Here is a 21,138-nt window from a genome sequence, read left to right as displayed (position 1 = left end):
TGTGTGTATAATCAGGAAAAATAATTAAGCTCCATCATATATATATAATGGGGACTTAAGTTGAATTATGTGAGCCACTAAAAGAGTATGTCATCAGCAAGAGGTTGTTAAGTAATGAGTGATGCTACGAGTAAAAGTTTATGAAAAGTTGTAAGTTTGTGGAATTAACTTGGGAAAATAGAAGTGAGATACTTGAGTGTATCAATATCTGATCCTTAGTATGATTCTGAGGACAAAATCATTTTAAGTGGGGAAGGATGTAATATCCGGGATATTGCGTATAATTATTTTTATCAATAAATAATTTTTATGTGATTATTATGTAATTTTTGGTGAATTATCTAATGATTGATGTGGATATGTGGATACTTATATATGGTAAAGTATAAGTATGTCAATTTTATGATGACCAGAATAAAATATAAATAATTACGGTATTTTTCTGGTAAATTTTGGACTGTTATATGATTTTATATTGATTTATGATTTTATTAATTATTTTCTGAATAATTAAAAAATTATTTTATAAAGCTGGAAATTGTCCAACTTCAACCGTTTTTACGTTTTTACAACCCGAAACTCTTCCGAAAACTCCTTCCTAACCTAATTTGGTAATTCCAGACATTTTCCGTGTTTTGACTTTTTCAATCCGGATTACGGTTTGACCCGTGCGCGGCCCGACGCAAGATTTTCGATACGATGATCATTTCGGTGAATCATCAAAACCCGTATTCTCAAAAGACGGGATATTATTACAATATTTTCGTATCAAGTGTTTTATAAGAAGCCCGGTTTGGATAATTATCCAATACGGGTATCAAATCGGATCATTTTCACAGTTACTTAAAGGCTAAGTAACTAATTTAACGATCCTAAACGAACCAATATTCCAAAAATATATATATCCCTTTTATCATTTCATTTTATTCATATAATCATAATCAGTCAGTAAAACCCCGTAAAAACATTGAATTAATACCGCGTTCTTGAGAATCAAACGCACGGATGAAGGCGTTATCGAACTCCGATTCAAGCGTGCAATATATCAAATCGAAGCTCTCGAAAATACCTTTCTGAATCAACCATCTATTTTAGTGCAGAAATCAAGGTATTTTTCTTATTTAATTATTTTATTTCGAATTATTTATGGATTAAAATAAGAATTTTTGTTTTTGATGTTGTTTGTGTGATTTGATGCTTGAATTATGTAGATCTTTTCTTCCTGATCATTTTGGTATATTATATGATGAAATTGCAGTTCAGTAACATGTTTAATTTTGAATTTGATTTTCGAATTTAAAAAATTAGGGTTAAATGTTCTTGAATGTTCTTAATCGATTTTTTGGTATTTTTAAACCATTAAATCTGGGTTGAAATTGAAAGTATCATCATATAGATCGTTTCATTTGCAATCGAATCATGTAAAAAAATCAGATGTTGGTAGTCGCTTTAGTCTTGCCGGAATTCCTGAGCTTTCGCCGGTAAAAATGGCCTTTCGGCCGGAATGAACGAGTTTTAACTCGTCTGTAGGTTCTGGCTGCTGGATTGAATACGTGATTCGAAGTACAACTGTCTTGGGGAAGATGGGACCATAATCCTGCAGATTGGTCACCGATTGAACCTTGCCGGAAATGGCAGTTCATCGGATTCAGGGCGGATAATCCAGCGGGTCGTCTACCCGGTTGCCGCCCTGTTTAACCAATTTCTAAAACCCGGTTTTGATCCCCTAAAACCCATTTGCAAAATGTAATTTTTGTTTCTGAATTTCTATTATTTAAAAATGGTTTTAAAATTCTATTTTTATTTCTAAAAATTCATTTTAAATTCTAAAAATCAATATTTAAATCTGAAAAATTATTTTTAAATTGAAATTAAATCTAAATTATTTATTTAATTAATTTTATATAATCAATAATTATTAAATTAGTCAATTAATTTAAAAATTAATTTATTATTAATTCAATTAGTTATTAATTAATTTTAATTGATTTAATAATGAGATTTTATTATTTATTTTTGATTTAAAAATTCCAAATAATAGTTTCGACCTTTAAAATATTATTTTAAATTATTTTTAAGACTCTATAATTATTATAAAATTATTTTAAAGTCAGATTCAGGTGTTCGAACCCTATTAATTAATTATAAAATGATCCGGAAACCCATTTAAATTCCGAAAAATGTTCAAAAATTCGTATTAAATACCTGAAAAGTACTTTTGACTCTGAATCTTGTTTGAAAAATTATTTTGATCGAATATCTTGCATGTTATGTGCTACGTTCTATCTGATTGATGTGTTATATGCCTATGTGGTTATTGTTCGACTGTTTCAGTCATAACTTTCAATCCGTAAATCAGATTTGGGTAAAATGAAGGGTAGATAAAAGTTTAAGACGTCTATGTAATGATTACAATGATATGAGATTGATTATTGATAGATACCTGTGATGCCTAGCAGAGTAAGTGTGGCATAGAATAAAAGGCCAATGATGAGTAAATATAACTGGAGTGTAGAAAAAAAAGCAAGTGATTGATGAATAGAGGCAAGGTGTAGAAAAAGAAGGAAAGTGATGGAAAAGTAAAACTGGTAAATGGGTACAAGTAAAGTTGGAAATCATCGGTGATAAGGCAAGTACTTCTGAACCTTTCTTCAAGATATATTGCAAATATCTTCGAACTATCTCATAACATGTCGCTATTATTCAAAATAACTCATGTTTTATATTGCAAGCGCTTTAAACTATTTAACCTTGAACCCTGATTCTTCTTGTTCTTGAGTCATAAGCCTTATTCTTCATAAACCATTGATTGTTGAATTCTCAGATACGAGCCAGACACACACGATACTACTCCACAAATACATATCTACCACATACCGATTTCTGATATTGAATTGGTTGACATACCAACCCTTATTCATTGTTTAACAGAAGACCAATCCTTGGAACCCTTGAACCCTTAGTCTTCTACTTTCTGATTTTTCCTTGATTGAAAGCCAATTTTTTAAAATTTCTTCTTATACCTTCATGGTATTGTGAATCACCCTATACTTCAAGATAAATGTTGTATATGATTCAGCTTATTGATTTACATCGGTTATCATTTTCAATTGTTTTAGAATTGGATGATTATATAAATATGGACCAGATTCGTGGCCAGACCAGATTCGTGGTCATAATAGGTCAATGCATGCCTTGGATCTAGTATATAGAGTAAAGCTAGGAGCCTTTCTTGGGGTTAGTGCGTTACTGATCAGCAGTCTAACCTTGGTTTTTAAAATGAAAAATGAATATCCAATTCTAATCATTACCTATTCACAAACTTGATTCTTCTGAAACATTTCAATTGGTTATTGTCTAACCTCAGTTATTGCTATTATGACTTGCTGAGCTAGTTAGCTCACTCTTGTAAATCTTTTTATGTTTTCAACAGTTGAAAAGGAAATTGTTGGTAATGAGGATTCCCAGTCCAGTGTGCGAGTTAGGATTCCAGGTTAAGTTGGATCGAGCTAGCATGAGCTTAATATTGTAGATGAGTTATGCAAGATTGTAAGAATGATATTATTATCACTTGTAAGTTGAACTAGTTGGGATTTGGTACGATATAATAAAAGTTAAGGTTGTGGCTTATTTTCAAACTTTAACCTGTTACGATCCGTGGTTGTGTAAAGAAGGGTCAATGCATATAATATTTCATATAAAGGTTTATATATTAGGTGTGTGTGTTATGAACCCCAGACTTCTGACCCGGGTTTGGAGTGTGTTACAAGTACAATATTGACATTGTCAGGCATCTGTCAATTGGACATGCTTTTCTTTCACTAGAGTAACATCAACTTCAGATAGCCCATTTTCTAAATTTTTAGAAAGTTTGAAAAATATCTTCCAGTTACCTTAGTTAAATTTATAAGCTCCTTACGAATTTTTTATTAGATTCTTCTGAGCTAGCCTCATCCCTAATGTATTTTTGCAGCTTATTCTCTACGTAATCATAGAGCATTTCTGAAGCCACCTCAGCCTCACCTTGTGGTTACTCAAATAGTTTTGTTTTCGTATATGCTTGTGGTGGCATAGAATATCCATAAATATAAGTCCATTTTAACACTCGCCTTTATTCAAAAATCTGCTCCCAAGCTTCCATAAAAAAGCTTAGGTGTTCTCGCTGACAATATTTTTTTTCGAGTTTTTGAAGTTTCTTATTTTATATCTCGCTTAGATATGCTAATGCTTTCTCTCTTGACTTTTCATTTACAACCCACCTTTCATAATAATGAGCATATCTCTTGATGTATTCATGAGCTGATGCTCTAAGCCTAATAACTTCACATTCTCCTCTCCTTATAGTCTCCATATAACCATTACACGCCTTACGATGATGTGCATTCCATGGTCCCAGGCATATCCAACAAAACTCGTGCTTGCAAGGACGCTTATAAGTACTCAGTAGCATGCTCCAACTGTACATACAAAAATCAAAAGATCATGTCTTTGATTTCGATGATAGATGCATCCAACATATTTTGAAGACTAGAGGTATATCATTATTGATTTGCGTATTCTCTGGACAATCACAAGAAAGTTTCTATGATTAAACAACAATGCCATCATAAAATCTTAACTTATCACCATTTTCCGGTATATATGACCATTAAAAGACTTGGCCATACTTTAATACCCAGATATATTTATTTTATTTTCTAATTAGTAAAATATATATTATATTAATTATGTGTTAAGTTGTATAAAAAAGCTATTAGAAGAAATAATGAAAGGCTTCATCATGGTAATCTTTAAAGTAAATAATGGCAATTTGGCAATGATTACTAAAAGTTGATCCCCGAAACTAGAGTTCTAGCCACCACTTCTCCATTCTTCAACCTTCATCCATCAATCGATCAAGCCTCCCTTCGCTCTCCCATCTCCTCTTTATTTATCTATCATTTTCTCAATAAAATAAATAGCTAATTCTTTTCGGGTGAGATCTTGTCGAGTACCTTGTTATCAAAGTTGTTAGTCGTGCCCATCTTTTTGGGATGTTAGTGTTTTATGTTATGATGTTATTTTATCTTTTGTTGCCCTGAAAAGGATTTATATGATATTTTTTGAGATCCGTAAGGCTTGTATCAGATCTGAGACGGTGGTGGATATTGCAAAAGCTCACCTTTCACAACAAAAAAATGTTCGTATTTTAGGGGCTTTTGTTGCTCTAATATCAATTAATATAATTGATAGTTCAGAACATTGGGCTACAGATGGTGCTTATGTGAAGGTCAATTATGTTACTACTAATTTCAGAATTGATGTAGGTTGGATTACTCGAGATGTCATTGTAATACTTTTTAGATTAAAGAATTTGAATATTCTATGCGTTAAACAATCTGAAAATAAAACAGCTATTTGGTTAGCTCGATTTATGTTTGACAATCACGCTATAATTGACCGTTCGAGGGTTTGTTATGGTCGGGGTTCAATGTTTTAATGAATTCTTCATTGTGTTCGTCAAAAAGAAAGATATTCAAGTTTTAATTAAACAACTTTGCAAAATTAGAGGACTATTCAATTTATTTCTAAAGAGATTAAAATAATATTGCATTGAGCCAATTAACAATTAGTCATTTACCCTTCCATTACGGACATCCAGTTTCAAAAAAGCCCATATGTCCTTTTGGTGAACCACCAACAAATCATGAGTATGCATATATTTTAATAATCTAAAAATCATTGTTTCACTTTAAAAATATATTATCGATAAATATACATATTCATATATTACTACTTATTTAAAATTTATCCTTATCATTTTTGTAAAAACAATTTGCCCCTTACTACTAAAATAATTTATTTTTGGATATACTATTTCTTACTATCAAAAATTGCATACTATTTAAAAATGTTTGTTTTATATTTTTGTTAAGTAACATTGTACATAATATTAAAAAAATAAGTATATTGTGCATTGTGCATTGTATTCAAATAATTTATTTTTAAATATATAAATACCTCTCATTAATTAAAATTGCATATTATTTAATAAAAAAATGTGTCTTTCATATTATTGTCATAACAAAAAAGTCCAAGTATATTATATATAAATATAAGTAAAAAATTGTATTTTATTTTTTCCAGTTGTATACACATATCACAAATTAAATGAGTATTTATGAAATTTGTATTTCCTGGATGTTATCTAGCTCTAAACATAAATTATACTTTGAAATCAATGGTAATGTTATTGACTTATTTTTTTCATATCCCTGTATTTTACTATAAATGTACACAATCTATGTTCCTGATACACAAATTACAAATCATAGAGTGTCCTTTTTATGTATTATTGTACAGAATGATAGTAAGAAGATCTCTCATATAATGATAGTGGTAAACATACATTATACTTTGAAATCAATGGTAATGTTATTGACTTATTTTTTTCATATCCCTGTATTTTACTATAAATGTACACAATCTATGTTCCTGATACACAAATTACAAATCATAGAGTGTCCTTTTTTATGTATTATTGTACAGAATGATAGTAAGAAGATCTCTCATATAATGATAGTGTAAAAATATTTAAATTTGTAAACAAAAATGTGTTATAGTTTATCAAATCCATATAATTTGAGGATGTTCATGGTACATCATTATATTAAAATTAATTTTTTTAAGATGATGATGTTTCATGAACAATCTTTAGAATATATATATTTTTAACAGTTGTATTCATGGAAATAAAAATGCATATTAATTGAAGAAAATTAGTGATACAATTTTCTTTGATATTATTGGTTAGTTATATTATTGAGCATTTCTAAATACAATGAGTTGTTTTAATAATTTGGAAACTTGAGCTAATTCCTTAACCATATGGGAGATGGGTTGCAAAGTCTTTTTGCCATTATTTTTATTTTTCTTTATCAATTTTAATCATGTATGTTTATATTCATTGGTTAATATAATAGTGGGGTACCTACGATACATCAGTATATCAAAATTCAAATATTTAAGTGATCATTTATAGTACTTTAGTTTCTAATATAAATATGTATGAATGGTAAAAAAATAATTAGTTAATTTTGTTAATGTAGCTATTAAGTACTTTTGTTACAATCGATTTTTCATTTGATGAAGAGGTCTTTGGAAAATTATCTAATCTCCTTGTTGCCTATATGCTATCTAGTATCTCACACTTATATTTTTATTTGACATGTAATCATGGACTACCAGATAATAAGTTTTACTTTTGATACTAAAAAATATAAATTGACAACATCCATATGTGGTATAGGAGTGTTACAAACTACTATTTGAAAATGCTAGGTTATTATGACTAAATGTCAAATGAGAATTTTTGAAATCAATTATCCACTAGTCAACATATCAGAATGAATTGGGGTGTCTGATACTAAATAACACTGGGAGGGGGATTGAAGTTTCTACTTCATGATGGTGATGTGCCCGTAAGTAAACCCTATAAATATAATCACTTGAAATTTAGAAATTCAGTTTAATTAAATTCATTTGATGGTCGTGTCTTTGTAAAATGAATAATGATATGATGAATAGAGGAGGTAACATAAAGGAAAGCTGGGATTGATTTGCAAGTGTTGTGATAAAACCAATGGAGATAAACTACATGGGTTCACTCTTGCTCTAGCCTTTAGTGTAATACATGGAATCCCCAAGATCAATTTATACTTATGGTCTGTGTACAATATTCTCTAAAAAAATTGGTTGAAACATCAAAGAAGCACATATATGTGACTGGATACATAAATTGTATAACATTATGTTTATAGATTCTTTACTTTGTTTAACATCATCCCCTAGATTCTTCACTTTGTTTAACATCATCCCCTATATTCCTTATTGTTTCATTTTAAAAATATATTATATATAAATATAAATATTCATATATTGCTACTTATTTAATATTTGACCTTATCCTTTTTGTAAAAAAAATGTGCCCCTTACTACTAAAATAATTAATTTTTGGATATACTATCTCTTACTATCCAAAATTGCATAATATTTAAAAATGTTTATTTTATATTGTAGTTAAGTTACATTGTAAATAACATTAAAAAAAGTATATTGTGCATTGTGCATTGTATTCAAATAATTTATTTTTAAATATATAAATTGTTGGGAAAATTAACAGATAGATAATGTATGTGTATATGTAGCAGTAGAATACCGGAGAGAATAAAGAGTTATTCTTTTTAACTTCAATTAATTTTAAACAAATAATACATGCACATTTATATAGGCTACATCATAACAAGAATAGAGAAATTCTAGCAACCATAAATCCACAACACCCACTAACCAACTAGCTAGCTTAATTGTAGAAATAGTATCCACAATTTATTTGACTCAAACAAACCCTGAAATATAGAAATACTAATATCAAATAATATGACTAAATCAAACTTTGAATTATATTTCAACACCCTCCCTTAATTCAAAGTTTCGAACACCCATCATACTTCTAAAGTAGCAGAACTTCTCCTTGGACAAAGCTTTTGTCAGTATGTCGACCATCTGCTCATGTGTACTACAGTACTCCAATGTGATCTTTTCTTCTGCAACCAAATCACGAATAAAATGGTGGCGAATATCAATGTGCTTTGTTCTGCTATGAAATGCCGGATTCCTTGACATGGAAATTGCAGCAATATTGTCACAGAATATTTCAGTTGCACCTTCTTGCTCTTGATTAATCTCTGCTAGCAATCTTCTTAGCCAGATAGCTTGATAAGCTACTGATGTAGCGGCAACATACTCAGCTTCAGTTGATGACAAGGTCGTCATAGGCTGCTTCTTTGAACTCCAAGTAATAACACCAGATCCCAGAGTAAACACACTTGCTGAGACACTTCTTCTATCATCCAATGAACTTGCCCAATCACTGTCTGTAAATCCGCACAGCCTGGGATTTAACACCTTTGAATATATAATCCCATAATTCATGGTTCCTGCAATATAACGCAAGACTCGCTTTGCTGCACCAAAATGGATTTTCGAAGGCTGTTGCATAAACCTGGAAATCAAACCAACAGAATATCCAATATCGGGACGAGTGCTAGTTAAATAAATTAAACCACCAATTAAACTTATGAATTTTTTAGGATCCGCCATCTCTGCTCCATCATCTTGCTGCAACTTTTCATTAAAAATCATTGGTGTGTCAGCAGGGTTGGAGTTAAGCATACCAAACTTGTTAAGAAGATCTTTAGCATATTTTCTTTGTGAGATAAAAATCCCATCATTACGTTGCTGCACTTCAAGACCAAGAAAATAGTGCAGCAACCCCATATCTGACATCTCAAATTTGCTCTTCATTTGCAACTTGAACTCATTCAACATTTTACTTGAAGAACTAGTATAGATGATATCATCAACATATACACATAAAATGATAAATTCAGTACCTTCATTCTTCACATACAGAGTGGGCTCATTGTCACTCCTTCGATAATTATTTTTAACAAAATAATTGTCAATCTTGGTGTACCATGCTCGAGAAGCCTGCCTTAGTCCGTACAACGCCTTAATTAATCTGTATACTTTTGTTTCATTGCCTTTGATGAAAAATCCTTCTGGTTGAGTAACAAATACTTCTTCCTTCAAATCGCCGTTGAGAAATGCAGACTTGACATCGAGTTGATAAACTGGCCACTGTAGCTGTGGAGCTAGTGCAAGAACAATCCTCACCGTCTCAAACCGAGCTACTGGCGCAAAAGTTTCCTCAAAATCAATACCTTGTTGTCGTGCATATCCCTTTGCCACAAGCCGCGCTTTATACTTCTGTATACTTCCATCGGCATTAAATTTTGTTTTAAAAACCCACTTTAAACCAATTGCATGCTTTCCTTCCGGCAAATCCACCAACTCCCATGTTATGTTCTTCTCAATTGATGACATTTCTTCCATCATTGCCTTTTTCCACTCTTCTTTTGCAGATGCTTCTCCATAGGTTAAAGGGTCTGAAACAACAAGAGCAAATTGGCATGCCTCATAGATGTCAACCAACGGTCTGAACTTTCTTGGTGTTGTCTCATCTGAAGTTTGTCTAGGAGTGAATGCTGAATCTCTAATTGGTGATGCATTATTTTTCGAAGATTCAAGAATTGAATCCTGACTTTCACTTGGAATTTCAGCAGATAATGGAACCTATTGCACCTTTTCTTTACTTTCACAAAAATACCAACTTGTATTTTCAGCAAAAACAACATCTCTTTTTATCAACATTTTTGCATTCACAGGGTTATATAATCTATATGCTTTGGATGCAATACAATAACCAACAAATATGCATTTCTCTGATTTTTCATCAAGTTTTTGACGTACTTGTGAATTCACCAATGCATAAGCAACACAACCGAATACTCTCAAATGACTTACAGTTGGTTTCCTGCCTTTCCAAGCTTCATACGGTGTTTGATTCATTACAGCCCTGGTTGGAGAGAGATTCAGTAAATAAACAGATGTCACAACAGCCTCGGCCCAGAACTGATTCGAAAGACCCTTTGCTTTCAATATACTTCTTGCCATCTCGATGACAGTACAATTCTTTCGCTCCGCCACGCCATTTTGCTCTGGAGTATAAGGTGCTGTTAACTCCCTTCGAATGCCATTTTCCACACAAAATGAGCTGAATTCTTTGGACACAAATTCCCCCCCGCGATCTGTCCGGAGAATCTTGATGCAGGCTCCACTGCGTTTTTCCACCATCGCTTTAAAGTGCCTAAACTTCTCAAACGTTTCTGATTTACATTCCAAAAAATAAACCCAGCTCATACGACTATAATCATCATTAAAGAGTAAAAAATAACGACTCCCACCAAATGATTTAGTCTGCATCGGCCCATATAGATCAGCATGTATTAATTCTAAACACTTTGAAGCCCTCCAAGCTTTACCAACAGGAAATGGTTTTTTACATTGTTTTCCATAAATGCAACCTTCACACAAAGTAATAGAACTAATTTTTGGTAGTCCAAAGACCATACCTCTGTTGTTCAACAATTGCAGACCTTTGACATTCAGATGTCCGTAACGCAAGTGCCATAACTTTGAGTTATCTACTCCACCAGTGACAAGCGTCATGCTTTCATTGCTTGAAACTTCCAACAGAAATGTATTGTTTTGTGCCATCAAAACTCTTGCCACCACCTGCCCTGTTTGCTTATTTTTAATAATGCAAGCATCATCATCAAACAATACAGAATGCCCTTCAGCCATTAGTTGTCCAACACTTAATAAGTTGTATCCCAATTTAGGTACAAACTGAACATCATGGATATTTTTGACATTACCATGGCTAGTCTTAAGACCCACAGTACATTTTCCTTCTACCTGTAAGTCTTTGCCATTTCCAAGTTGCACCTTTAGCTTGTGTGACTCATCGAGATCTTGAAATATTGTGTGATCTCCTGACATGTGATTTGAACAACCACTATCTACAAACCATACATCGCTTGATTTTGGATTAGTACTTATAAGAGCCATAAAAAGCTTACCCTCTTCATCATCATTTTCCGCTGCATAATTTACACGCTGATCTCTGTACCAACAATCTTCATCATCATTTTCTGCTGTATAATTTGTACGCTGATCTCTGTACCAACAATCAGCCTTCATATTGTTGGACAAACTTAGTATTTTAGACTAAGTTGTGAATCATTTTGAGACTCTATATGAGTGAGACACATTATGTGTTAGTGGTGTGTATTTATTGGAACGTATTCTTCTCTTCGAGGGGATTCCAACGCATATTAACACGCTCAAAATGAGTAAAAGGTGAATGAGAACTGATGTTCCAAAGTTTTACCTTTTAATATGAAAAGTGGTTTTGTACCACATCGAGAGTAGCACAAACCTATTCCTTAGTTTTTCTTATAAATACCATGTACCACATCGAAAAGAAAAAAACAAGTCCTTTCAAGCCTCTCTTTATAAATAGAGTCTTAGGGCACCAGTTTTATTAAGTCGAGGAAATAAGAGTCATCTCTTTTATTCTCGGTCTCTTTAGTATTAAATTTTTCCAATATTCCGGTGATAGTTCTCGGGCTCAGTTCAAGTTCGCTGAGAGTATATTCGATCTATCGATTATACTAGTATCTCGTTTTATCCTGGGAAGCAGGTCGCTAAACACGGATGGTGCGGGGCGAAACTGCTTTAAGGAGACAGTTTTCTGGACTCGAGATTAAATCCAATCTCTGTTTGTTTTCTCAAACCCTTCTCCTAATTTAATTGTTAATTCTCATATGCTTATGTGATTTAAGAATTAACAATGTTTTTGTGAAGTAGTTATATATTCAATATATATATATAACAATGTCTTTATCGTACAAGATTGCTAACAATCTTAAAGCAGTTTTCTTCAATTTTCATACTTTCTTGTGAGTAGACGCAAAAGTCAATTTGAATTTTTAAATTGGATTTATTTATGGGTATATGAGTGGCCATTATTTGCCTCATTAATTAAATTAAATTTAGTGCGTTAATTTCTTTGATCACTTGTTGCCATGTGCTTGAAATTAATATAAATTTGTTTTAAGTGGTGCTTTGTTTAAGCATAACAGGTACGAGGCAAAAGTAAGCACAAAGTTGTTGGATAATTGGTTTCTTATAAGGCTATTGATGCTTTAATGGTTATTGATTTATGATCAACTTATATTCAAGTTGACATATTTGGTGACATCTCTTTCGGGTTGATCATTATAAATTGGTAGATTAAACCCAAATTTATAATTCGTCCATGGTTTTGCTATTAATGGATAGCTTATTATGTTTTGTTAACATGGTGATTGATTTCTTAATTCTGAATTGATTTTGGAATTATTAGTACACTGATACAAGAATCATATATGCTATAGTTTACATGCATGTTTGAAAGTTCATAACATGATATTGCTATGCAATTAAATGATATGGCTACATAAATGTGACCCTTCATGATGGAACTTGATTATTTGGTGATTAATTTTTTAATCATTGTTGAGTGATGATAAGGCATCAATTATTATTGTTTAATCTTTAATAATGGAGTTATATCACAAACTTGTAATACTGGATAGAATGCAGTAACATGTTTGTTGTTAAATAATGTGATGAGGTGGGCAGCTGAAGTGAACCAGATTTACAATTGCTCAGGATTCTCCACATTAAAAAACCTAATGGGCCTGGAGTACAGGTTATGGGTCGGCACATAAATTATATTTTTCTGGTTGGATTTTTCCTCCAGTTAAATAGTAATTTCACGTGTTGGTGTCGGTCTGCTGTGGCAGTGACACACGAGCCTATTATAGTGATCCATGTGATAATTAATATGGCGAATATTGATATCAGTATTTATGCTGAACTTCGGAGAGAATCCGAAAAGTTGTTAACCCTAACGCATCAGTTGATCAAGGATCACTGAATGTGGGTTTATTGAATATTTATGTTCTTCCTTGGGCCTTTTCTGGTTGTACCAGTAGGTGAGCCATAAATGTAGGTTCGTGTGAACCATATAAATATTTTCGAGAAATTCGGTAATTGAATTTTTAATGATAAGAACTACGGGAAGTTCTTTTAACATGATATTAAAATCTTATAGGTTTTAATGAATAACGTAAAACCTGCTCAGATGAGAGGTAGTGACACGATACGTGTTTACTGTCTAGTTTGATAGTAAAACATTTGTCACTCGTACTCGTAGTCGAGTCAATATTGAAGCTAAATAGAGAGATGTGTGCTCTATAAACTCAAGGGTAAATCCAACTTAATACAGATAATTAAGATGGTTGTGAATAAATTTGATGATGAATAATCACCGGGCAAATTCTGTTTGCAACGTGAATATTCATGAAGTCGTTGCACCTTACTCGCATTATATAAATGGAGTAGATGCAGGCTTGAGTTGCGCTCTGAGAGAGATGCAAAACGATTGTGATCAGCTCAGACTATCACTGAATTTGAGGATATTAGTTACGAAGGGCTAATCGTTCCTTAAACATGATACCACAGAAGGAAATAATTAAATTTCCTATTAGTTTTGGAATATTTTCTGACATTCTGTAAAATATTAAAATTGTGGGGTATCTAAAATAGAAAATTATTGAATTTTCTATGAATAGTGGAATGTAATGAAACATTCTTGAAAATAATTGAAATGTGGGGGTATCTCGAAACTTGATACCAATACCTCTGTTGGTAGCATGAGATCCAAAATCAATTGAGATATTTTGGATGGATACATAGACAATGGTTGAGTCTAATAATATCCGATATATGAATCTAATTTTTGAGATTCGTAAGAATACTATTACAGAGTTTAGGAATGCTTATGCGATAAGCTAGTAGATCCTAGTAGATCTGTAATTAAAAGTCATCTAAATGAACTTACGGGTTATTGGATGAATGTGAGGATGAACCTGCAGAGAGCAAAAGACTTGGATAATTGCTAGTCCCGAATGTCTTGATAATTTGCTTGAAGGTGAACTCGTAAATTTAATAGAAGCAATGCGCTTCACGTATAATTTCTTGATAAGTGAATATATCAAGAGAAAATTTGACTATTACTGAGAGTCAATAAATCAAGATTTTCTAGCACGTGTACTAGAAAATGGATTGTGCATGTTCTCTCTATGTCCTTTGTGGGGGAAAGGATGTTAAGAAATAGAGAGAGTGGTTCTGTTTGACAGAATCTTGTTTAAAAAAAATATATAGATCTTCTTACGAGATAGAAGCATTAGGACCCAGATGAATTTTTAAATTGGGAAAATATATCTGGGTCTGAAGGAAGTATAAGGTCAGACTGATACAAAAAATATTACAGTCGAAAGTGATGACCTTATATAATTTATGAAATATTCTCGAGTTTTGAGAATAAGGTTCATTAAGATGATACTAAAATTATCGTATTGTGAAATTTAAAAGTGCATCAATGAACATTGAGATGGTCTTTCTAAATAGATATTTGGAGAAATATCTATTTACATGAACCCGAGGGTTGCTCTAGATAAAGCAAGAGTAGAAAATCTGTATTTTCGGTGATCATGTTGAGTGAAACAACATTGACACGAAATAATGGCATATTAAATTTGATATTGCTATGATAAGCAATGGCTTCAAATAAATGACATGGTTGCCATTTTGAGGACGCTCAATATTGGTTGCTATGTGAATAAGGATTGCCAGTTTAAGGACGCTTAAACTCGGTAATGATGCAAACTGAAATTGCTGGTTTTTTGGGACGCTAAAAGCTGGTAATATCAATAACAAGTGAAGCCTTAAGTAATAACTAGTAAAGTTATTTCATAAATATGAAATATGTCAATATGAGATGTCAAACTGATTCAAAATCAGAGAATTGACAAGTGTGCATGTGTTATTTACACATGATATGCAAGTCATAATTGATTGCATGTGAGTGATCTGATCATTACGAGAAGTAATGACAAGAGGATCATCTCTGAAAATCTTGATGAGATTGAAAAGTTTTGATTTGAAGATTACAATCTTCGTGACTTTAAAAGGTTTAGATGATACATGTCACATGTTGGTGATGTGAATTTTGAAGAGGTCAACGAAGCTAAAGTTGTCATAGCTGGAATGGATTTATATATATCCAAGCGTAGATGAACAAGGATCTCTCAAGAAGGATTGCAAGTCTGTTGTACTTTTTAAAATTGTACAAAATTAGACATAGGCTACACAGTTGGTAAACTGGGTAGATGCACGAGTACAATGGAAATTGGTCACTTGGAAGTGATTGTAATGAGATTTAAGGTGTATGATATGTGCTCGTGAGCTTGGACTTCAATACGAAAGATATCTAATTGTACTATGTGAATATAGTATGTAAATTAGATATTTGACTTTAAGAACTTAAAAGTCATTCGAGAATACATTTCACACTTAGCAGTCGTGTCATGGAAATCCTAAACTTAGCTCGATTCATGATGGAATACGAGTCTGGTGCATAAAATAAATGCAGTTAAAAGGCCGAGTAGCCACTTTGTAAGGATATTCCTAAATGACAAGGAAAATGTGTCTTCAATATGCATATATCGTGTAATCAATATGCAAATTGGGAGATCACATTATTGTGTATGAAATGGTATGTCTCACATCTATGATGAGGACATAATACCATTAAACAACTATTCTCAACGAGAATTATCATGATTGACTATGTAAAGTTAAATGATAATGTTTGGATCCACTAACCAGATGGTTAAACTGAGCGAATCTGTTTAAGCCAAGGGAATCTAGTTAGACCGAGAGATAGTTGTCAAATCATCGAGAGGAATGGGCCTTGCCTATTGCTTAACGGCGTCATGGTGGACACCCAACCTTGCTGACTGGAGATCCCAAGAACTTGGTTCAATGGGACAACTAAATCATGATGACCAAATCACTGTGGGGGTAACCCCTGGCCTATTTCTATGATGATGAAACAGTGAGACCCGTAAGGTACGAGGTTAAGCTTTATGCTTTTAATGATCTTTGACGAATACAGGGATTTCAAGTTTGAATACATAATATTCGGTTAAGTAAACGCGGGTTACTCTATAAGATAAAGATCACCTATGTAAGAGAGAAGTATGGCCGCTTCAAAGGAGAATTGCGAGGCACAATTCTTTAGAAACTCTTGCAGAACCAGGACGATGTTCCAGGGCCAAAATGGACATAATCATGAGAACTGAATGAGTCAGGAAAGATATAGTGATGAGTATGTCATCGTTTACACAAACGGTCGAACAGTTCAAGGACATCGCGTCATACTGTCTACCAGTAAAGTCGATATACTTATTCGAGCGAAGGTTCAAGGAGCATTCTCTACCTATCGTATGCTATATCCGACCGCCGGAACTATCACCAAGTCAAGCTCCGCGTCTGTCTGTCTATGTGGTGTCTATGTGGTGCGTGCTACTGGACCATCAATCTCATTTGTGGGGGATTGTTGGACAAACTTAGTATTTTAGACTAAGTTGTGAATCATTTTGAGACTCTATATGAGTGAGACACATTATGTGTTAGTGGTGTGTATTTATTGGAACGTATTCTTCTCTTCGAGGGGATTCCAACGCATATTAACACGCTCAAAATGAGTAAAAGGTGAATTAGAACTGATGTTCCAAAGTTTTACCTTTTAATATGAAAAGTGGTTTTGTACCACATCGAGAGTAGCACAAACCTATTCCTTAGTTTTTCTTATAAATACCATGTACCACATCGAAAAGAAAAAAACAAGTCCTTTCAAGCCTCTCTTTATAAATAGAGTCTTAGGGCACCAGTTTTATTAAGTCGAGGAAATAAGAGTCATCTCTTTTATTCTCGGTCTCTTTAGTATTAAATTTTTCCAATATTCCGGTGATAGTTCTCGGGCTCAGTTCAAGTTCGCTGAGAGTATATTCGATCTATCGATTATACTAGTATCTCGTTTTATCCTGGGAAGCAGGTCGCTAAACACGGATGGTGCGGGGCGAAACTGCTTTAAGGAGACAGTTTTCTGGACTCGAGATTAAATCCAATCTCTGTTTGTTTTCTCAAACCCTTCTCCTAATTTAATTGTTAATTCTCATATGCTTATGTGATTTAAGAATTAACAATGTTTTTGTGAAGTAGTTATATATTCAATATATATATATAACAATGTCTTTATCGTACAAGATTGCTAACACATATGACCATAGCCCTTGCAGTTATAACACTAAATGACATTCTTGTTAACTTTCTGCTCACTGGACTGCCTCTGAGGTCTGTCCATCATATACGTCTCTTCCTTGATAGCTTCCGCGTCCATGCCCATAAAAGCCACCACGAAAACCTCCACGGAAACCTCCTCGTCCACGAAAACTTCCTCGTGTCTGACCTCTTTCGGCTGAACGTTCACCTTCACTTGGTTTTCCAAATTCTTTCACTTGGAATGCCATTTCATCATTCTTACCAGGTGATCTATTAATTCTTGACTCGTGTGCTTGAAGGGATCCCATTAGCTGATCAAAACTAAAGACTGAGAGGTCCTTAGATTCCTCTATGGCTGCTACAATATGATCGAACTTAGGAGTTAAGCTACGAAGTACCTTTTCAACAATAGTCTGATCCTTTACCGTCTCCCCAAAAGAACACATTTGACTGACTATTGCCATTGCTCTTGACAAAAAATCAGCTACCGAATCACCATTGTTCATATTTAAGTTCTCAAAATCTCGTCGAAGAGAATGTAGCCGCACGACCTTCACTTTTGAGTCACCTTGAAATTATTTCTGCAAGATTGACCAGGCTTCTTTTGATGTACCCGCCGCTGCAATACGCGAGAAAATACTATCATGCACCGCTTGCTGAATGATAACTAACGCCTTAGAATCCTTTTTCTTGTTTTCCCTCAATTTGTTTTCTTCATCCGTCTCTTTGTACCCATTCTCTACTATGTCCCAAAGTTCCTGAGACCTAAGTAGAGTCTTCATACGTATGCTCCATAACTCATAACTCTCTCCTTTGAAAACTGGAATTAGTGGTTGTGCTGCACTCAAGCTGCTTCCAGTACCTGCCATTGGAATGAATTGAAGTGCCTATGGCTCTGATACCAATTTGTTGGGAAAATTAACAGATAGATAATGTATGTGTATATGTAGCAGTAGAATACCAGAGAGAATAAAGAGTTATTCTTTTTAACTTCAATTAATTTTAAACAAACAATACATGCCCATTTATATAGGCTACATCATAACAAGAATAGAGAAATTCTAGCAACTAACGGACTACTGGATAAATCCACAACACCCCACTAACCAACTAGCTAGCTTAAATGTAGAAATAGTATCCACAATTTATTTGACTCAAACAAACCGTGAAATATAGAAATACTAATATCAAATAATATGACTAAATCAAACTTTGAATTATATTTCAACATAAATACCTCTCATCAATTAAAATTGCATATTATTTAATAAAAAATGTGTCTTTCATATTATGGTCATAATAAAAAAGTCCAACTCTATTATATATAAATATATGAAAAAAATTCTACTTTATTTTTTCGAAATATCACAAATTAAATGAGTATTTATGAAATTTGTATTTCCTGGATGTTATTTTGCGCTAAACATACCTTAGAGTTTGAAATCAATGGTAATGTTATTGACTTATTTTTTTCATATCCCTCTATTCAACTATAAATACGTGCACAATCTATGTTCCTGATACACAAATTACAAATTATACAGTGTCCTTTTTTATGTATTCTTGTATAGAATGATAGTAAGAGGACCTCTCATATAATGATTGTGTAAAAATATTTTAATTTGTAAACAAAAATGTGTTATAGTTTGTCAAATCCATATAATTTGAGGATGTTTATAGTACATCATTAAATTGAAATTAATTTTTTTAAGATGATGATGTTTCATGAACAATCCTTAATTTATATAGATTTCATTTTTTAATAGTTGTATTCATAGAAATAGAAATGCATATCAATTGAAGAAAATTATTGAAACAATTTTTTTTACATTATTGGTTAGTTATATTATTGAGGATTTGTGAATGCAATGAGTTGTTTCAAAAATTTGGAAACTTGACCTAATGAGATCATTAACCATATGGGAGATGGGATTGCAAAGTCTTTTTACCAAAATTTTTATTTTTCTGTTTATCAATTTTAATCATGTATGTTTATCCGAATGTTTTTGGTTTTCTGAAATATAAATTCAATTAGGTACCGAGGTAATATTTGTGCTTGTATGGGTATAAAATGGAAAATTAATTCTAGAACGACACACCTTTGATGGAATTTTACAAGCATCACTGTCGCTAGCTTCCTTCTCAGGTTCTCGAACATAATATTCCCTGTCCTTTTCTATCCTTTCTTTTCCCTTTCTCTTTGTGTTAGCAGATTTCAAGGAATTTGCTAGTGTAGGAAAATTTAGAGCTATTAAAACTTTATTGTTCTTTTTCACATTTTTAGCTTCTGCATTTCGTATGCGGTCAGATTCTTTTCATATTCTTCAACACGCACAACTATCTTTTTGATTGTTGGTGTTAAAGGGGGTGGAGGGGGTAAACAGGAAACCTGGAAGACAGTTGCTTATGATGTTGCCAATAATTTAAAATCATGCAAATAATTCTAAAAAATGCATGTTGCCAATGTATTTCTTATAATTACCTCAGACTGATTGTTTCCCTTATATTTGTCTTCATGTGATGGATCATTTAAAACTAATTTCCTCCTAGCACTTAGACAACTTTTAATCACACTTGCTTCAGTTATTTCTTGCAGCTTATTCAGTCGTGGCGACTTTCTAGTAGGCGTTTTTATTGTCTTATCAACAGGAACAAATTTCTTGTTCTTTTGTTGTTCTTGTTGTTGTTGTTCTTGTTGTTGTTGTTCTTTTTGCTCTTGATACCAAGAATAATTAAATAATACAACATTAAATTCTCCCCAATAGTCAACTTCAAATATGTCCTCAATTGCTCCGTAGTAATTGACATCCCCAACCAGCGGGTTCTGATCTTTCGAACTTGCAAAACTAGTCGTCAACGCAGTCAAGAATACACCACTATTTTGTGTCGTACATTTACGATCCCTATACGTTGTATGGAATCTGTATCCATTAATTATATATCCACTAAACCTTTTAACTATTGGATTTGGTCCCATTGCGAGGACTTCTAATTCTTTTGAAACCTTTTTTTCGGCAACTTTTTCCTTTAACCACTTCCAGAAATCGTCAGTATGTTCTCTCTCCATCTTGTATTTTTTTAGGTTTGTTTGACCATCAACAAGATCTCGATGCTCCCTACAATAATCAGGTTTCTTGGTTAGAAAGTAAATAAATTACATGTTACTTTCAACTTACTAACACAATTTAGAGTTCGTAAACTTACTCAATCAAACTCTCTATTTCTTGGTTTCCATAATTGAACAAGATATATTGATGACAAGCTTTCAATTCAGAATCTTTTAAGTGAACGGTTGTCCCATCTTTGTTTCTTCTTGTACCAATATGATATTCTGATTTTTTTGGACAACTTCCAAGTATGGTAGATAAATTGTTAGCTTCTTTTCCCACGTCGCCATTCAAGAATCATGAATAAAAGGTTAAGCACTCATCTTCTAAATAACCCTCAGTAATGGAG

Source organism: Apium graveolens, chromosome 5, assembly GCF_009905375.1.
Source record: "Apium graveolens cultivar Ventura chromosome 5, ASM990537v1, whole genome shotgun sequence".
Taxonomy (NCBI): Eukaryota; Viridiplantae; Streptophyta; class Magnoliopsida; order Apiales; family Apiaceae; genus Apium; species Apium graveolens.
This window is presented reverse-complemented; position numbering follows the sequence as displayed.